Source organism: Poecilia latipinna, unplaced genomic scaffold, assembly GCF_001443285.1.
Source record: "Poecilia latipinna isolate Pla-1442-1.1 unplaced genomic scaffold, P_latipinna-1.0 Scaffold877, whole genome shotgun sequence".
In the NCBI taxonomy this organism is placed as follows: Eukaryota; Metazoa; Chordata; class Actinopteri; order Cyprinodontiformes; family Poeciliidae; genus Poecilia; species Poecilia latipinna.
The window spans coordinates 387597-392824 of NW_015113493.1; the positions used below are offsets into that span (position 1 = coordinate 387597).

The 5228-nt window shown below is 36.1% G+C and overlaps 1 long non-coding RNA gene across 1 annotated transcript; it reads left to right on the forward strand.

Moving 5' to 3' along the window:
- Positions 1–1759: 1759 nt before the first annotated feature.
- On the forward strand, positions 1760–4102 carry LOC106957122 (uncharacterized). Its single transcript, XR_001426897.1, has 2 exons — positions 1760–1906; positions 3904–4102. It is a non-coding gene; the product is annotated as an uncharacterized LOC106957122 (long non-coding RNA).
- The last annotated feature ends 1126 nt before the right edge of the window (positions 4103–5228 follow it).

Consider the following 5228-nt stretch of genomic DNA (forward strand, 5'->3'; position numbering starts at 1 on the left):
CATCCGTCAAAACGAAATTGGTGAAGCTGAAGCTCATTAACTTCATTAGAGGCAGCAGCGGCGAAAACTGGGGTTTGTTACATCTGTCCGAAAACTCAAAATTACACCAAACTTGGAGTGTGGAAAAGGCGGTAATTGGCATAAACTGGTGTGTGAATGGTTCGGATGGAAATGGAGATAAGTAATGAAGAAGAAGGGGAATGCGAAGGGTGGACGCCAGTGGGAAGAGGGAGAGGAAGAGGACGAGGAGGATTCAAAGTAGGTGACGGTAAGGGAAGTAGAGATGTTCAAGGAAGTAAACGGGATCTAGAAGAAAGCAGTTCAGAGGAAGAGAGGGTAGTTAGGAGAAAAGTTGTGGATGAGAAATTTAAAGTAATTCTGAAACTTAAGAGCGAGGAAGGTCAGGAAAAAATCAGCCCAATTGGGGTGTCAAGGGAAATTAAAAAGAAAATAGGAGACGTTGAAATGGTGAAGATCTTGAGAGATGGAAGTCTTTTGATAGAATGTAAGGATATAGAACAAAAGAGTAAGGCTTTCAATGTGGAAAACATATGTAAAAGAGTGGTGCTGGAGAAAAAAATGTTGGGAGAAAACAAAAATACTAGAGGGGTGATATATGGGATCCCACTAGATGAGGATTTAGAAAAACTTAAGAAAAATGTAGTTGGAGCAAAGGTGTTCAATATGAAAAGGCTGTCAAGAACTGTGGATGGTGAGAGAGTGGGGAGTATGTCAGTTCTGGTGGAGTTTGAGGAAAAAGAGCTGCCAATGAATATAAAAATAGGATATATAAGCTTCCAAGTTAGACCTTATACACCTCCACCACTTCGGTGCTATAAATGCCAAAGGTACGGGCACATTGCGGCAGTATGTAAAGGAAAGCAGAGATGTCCAAAATGTGGGGAAGACCATAAATTTGAAGAATGTAAGGAAGATGTAGAAGAGAAATGTTGCAACTGTGGGGGAAATCATAGGGTCACATACGGAGGCTGTGAGGTTAGGAAGAGGGCTAAAGAAGTTGTGCAGATAAAAACAACTAAAAATATTAGCTATGCAGAAGCTGTAAAAAGTGTGAGGGAACAGGAAAAAAGAGGGATCGAGCAAAAGGGAAGCCAAACAAAACAGCAAACTAAAATAATACCTGAAGATAAGATAACTTACTCAGTGGAAAATCTAGTTTTATTCATAGCATATGTTATTAACTGTACTGATCAAGCTAAGAACAAAACCGAGAAGATTAAAATAATAGTGAAAGGAGCTGAAAAATTCTTGGGATTTAAGGAAGGAACATGGGAAGAAATAAATAAAAAGTTAGAGGTGGACAAGAAGTCGGGAGCAGCAGGTGAAAGTAGTTTATGCTAATACTTCAATGGAACGCTAGGAGCCTGATAGCTAACGGACAGGAATTTAAAGGATATATCGATGAGCTAGAAGTCCAACCAGATATTATATGTGTGCAGGAAACTTGGTTAAAGCCAACATTGGATTTTGTTATTAGGGGATATGTTAGTATAAGAAGAGATCGAGAGGAGGGAGGAGGAGGTGGTTGCGGAATATTTATAAAACGAGGGATACAATATCGGGTCTTAGGAAAAGGGAAAGAACTAGAATTCATAATAATTGAAACATGGGAGCAGGGAGGTAAATTTAAAATAATAAATTTCTATAATCCATGTAAGTCGTTATTTGCTGAAATAATGGTGGAATTAGTAGAGTATTTGGAGGGGAGAGTAATCTGGTGTGGGGTAATGGTAAGGAGCAAATTATAGAAGAAATAATTGAAATAAAAAATTTGGTATGTATTAATGAGAGAAGGGGTACAAGAATCGATGTTAAAACGGGGAAGGAATCAGATATAGATCTAACATTTGTATCGAATGATATAGCTGGTATCTGTGAGTGGTCGGTTGACAAGGAAACTACAATAGGTAGTGATCATTATCCTATAACTATAAGGGTAGGAATAATTGGAAATAAATATAAAAATAGAGGGGAAAGATTTAACTTTAATAAGGCTGATTGGAGTAAGTTTAGATATTTGAGTGAAATNTGGATGCACCTGCAGGAGTTTTGGGACGAAGGATTGAGGAGTTTGTTGCTTTTGAACGAAAGATCTAGGATTGTGGAACAAAACTTGGAGTGTGGAAAAGGCGGGTTTTGGCATAAACTGGTATGTGAATGGATCGGATGGAAATGGAGACAAGTAATGAAGAAGAAGGGGAAGATGAAGGATGGACGGCAGTGGGAAGAGGGAGAGGAAGGAATGAAATAGATGAAGGGAATCAGAGATAGTCAAGGTAGCAAACGGGATCTAGATGGAAGCAGTTCAGAGGAAGAGAGAGTTAGGAGAAAAGATGTGAGGAATTTAAAGTAATTCTGAAAGTTAGGAGTGAGGAAGGTCAGGAGAAAATCAGCCCAATTGGGGTGTCAAGAGAAATTAAAAAGAAAATAGGAGACGTTGAAATGGTAAAGATTTAGAGAGACGGAAACCTATTGATAGAATGTAAGAATATAGAGAAAAGAATAAGGCCTTCAATGTGGATAATATATGTAAAAGAGCTGAGCTGGAGAAAACAATGTTGGGAGGAAATAAAACAATCAGAGGGGTGATCTATGGGATCCCTCTAGATGAGGATCTGGAAAAACTTAAGAGAAATATTGTTGGAGCAAAGGTGACTAATGTGAAAAGGCTGTGAAGAACTGTGGATGGTGAGAGAGTGGGGAGTCAGTCAGTCCTAGTGGAGTCTGAAGGAAAAGAGCTGCCAAGTAATATAAAAATAGGATTTATAAGTTTCCAAGTCAGACCTTATGTTCCTCCACCACTTCGGTGTTTTAAATGCCAAAGGTTTGGACACATTGCGGCAGTTTGTAAAGGAAAGCAGAGATGTCCAAAATGTGGGGAAGATCATAAAGAATGTAAGGAAGATGTACAAGAGAAATGTTGTAACTGTGGGGAATCATAGGGTTACGTACGGAGGATGGGAGGTAAGGAAGAGGCTAAAGAAGCTGTGCAGATTAAAACATCTACAAATATAAGCTATGCAGAAGCTGTAAAAAATGTGAAGGAGCAGGAAAAAAGAGGTGGAGCAAATGGGGAGTCAAACAATACAGCAAACTAAAATACTAGCAGAAGAAAAGGTCACTTACTCAGTGGAAAATCTAGTTTTATTCATAGCTTCTGTTATCAACTGTACTGATCAAGCTAAGCACAAAACCAGAAGATTAAAATAATAGTGAGAGGAGCTGAAATATTCTTGGGCTTTAAGGAAGGAACATGGGAAGAAATAAATAAAAAGTTAGAGGTGGATAAGAAGTCGGGACCAGCAAGTGAAAGTAGTTTATGTTCATATTGCAATGGAGCGCTAGGAGTTTGGTAGCTAATGGACAGGAATTTAAAGGTTATATTGACCAGCTTGAAGTCCAACCGGATTTAATATGTGTGCAGGAAACTTGGTTAAAAGTAACATTAGATTTTGTGATTAGAGGATATGATGGTATAAGAAGAGATGGAGAAGAGGGAGGGGGAATATTTATAAAACCAGGGATAAAATATCAGCTTTTAGGAAAAGAACTAGAATTCATAGTAATTGAGTTCTGGGAGCAGGGAGGTAAATTTAAAATAATAAATGTTTATAATCCATGTAAGTCGTTATTTGCTGAAATAATGGTGGAATTAGTAGAGTATTTGGAGGGGAGAGTAATCTGGTGTGGGGATTTCAATGCAAAAAGTACACTGTGGGGTAATAGTAATGATAAGAATGGGCAAATTATAGAAGAAATAATTGAAATAAAAAATTTGGTATGTATTAATGAGAGAAGGGGAACAAGAATCAATATAAGAACGGGGATGGAATCATCTATTGATCTATCAATTGTATCAAATGATGTAGCTGGTATGGTCAGTTGATAAAGAAACTACAGTAGGTAGTGATCATTATCCTATAACTATAAGGGTAGGAATAATTGGAAATAAGTATAAAAATAGAGGGGAAATATTTAACTTTAATAAGGCTGATTGGAGTAAGTTTAGATATTTGAGTGAAATGTATTTAGAAAAGGTAGATTTTAATATGCATATAAATGAAGTAAATGCAAATATCTCGAAGGTAATAATGGAAGCAGCAGAAAACTCTATTAAAAAGTCAGGGAGTATTAATGATAAGAAAAAGGTGCCATGGTGGACAAGTGAGTGTAAGGAAGCAATTAAATGAAGAAATAAAGCCTTGAAGGTATTAAAACATAACCCAGTTTATATGAACTTATTGATTATAAAAGGAAGCAAGCAGCAGTAAGGAGGATTATAAAGAAAGCTAAGAGATTATTGGAGACATTTTAGTAGTTCAATAGGGAGAGATACAAAAACAGAAGATTTGGAAAGTAATTAAAATATGAATGGTATTGAAAAGAGTTTGATTATCCTGTATTAAAAGTAGAGAATGTTAATATAATTAGAGATGAGGATAAAGCTGAGGTATTGGCAACATTATTTAGTAAGATACATAGCACAAATAACATTAGCGAAGAGGGAAGAAAAGGGAGAGAAAATACTGTTCTTAAGTATAAAAATTTAATGGAGAATGAGGAAGATACAAATAATTTTCTGAATGTGGAGTTTACCAAAGTGGAATTAAACGGAGTGCTTAAACAGACCAAAAATACAGCGCCAGGTAAAGATAAAATATGGTATAGGATGATAAATCAACTAAGTGATAAGTCAAAAATGATAATATTGAAATTATTTAACAAAATCTGGGAGGAGGGGAAATTACCAGAGTTATGGAAGGAATCAATTATTGTACCAATAGCTAAACCAGGAAAAGATCATTCAAAAACAGAAAGTTACAGGTCAATAGCATTAACTTCAAACTTATGCAAAATAATGGAAAAAATGATTAATAGTAGGTTAGTGTATTATCTAAATAAAAAGGTATATATTTCTGATTATTAAAGTGGTTTTCGGAAAGGGAGGAGTACTAATGACTCCACGTTATGTCTTGAGCATGAAGTCAGAAAAGCTCAAGTAAACAAAGAAAGTGTAGTGGCTGTGTTTTTTGATATTGAGAAAGCACATGATATGATGTGGGTAGAGGGTTTATTAATTAAATTATACAAATTGGGGATCAAAGGAAATGTATATGAATGGATTAAAGACTTTTTAACAAACAGAAAATTACAGGTAAGAATAGGTGAGGTTGTTTCAGATAAATATGTAGCGGAAAATGGTACGC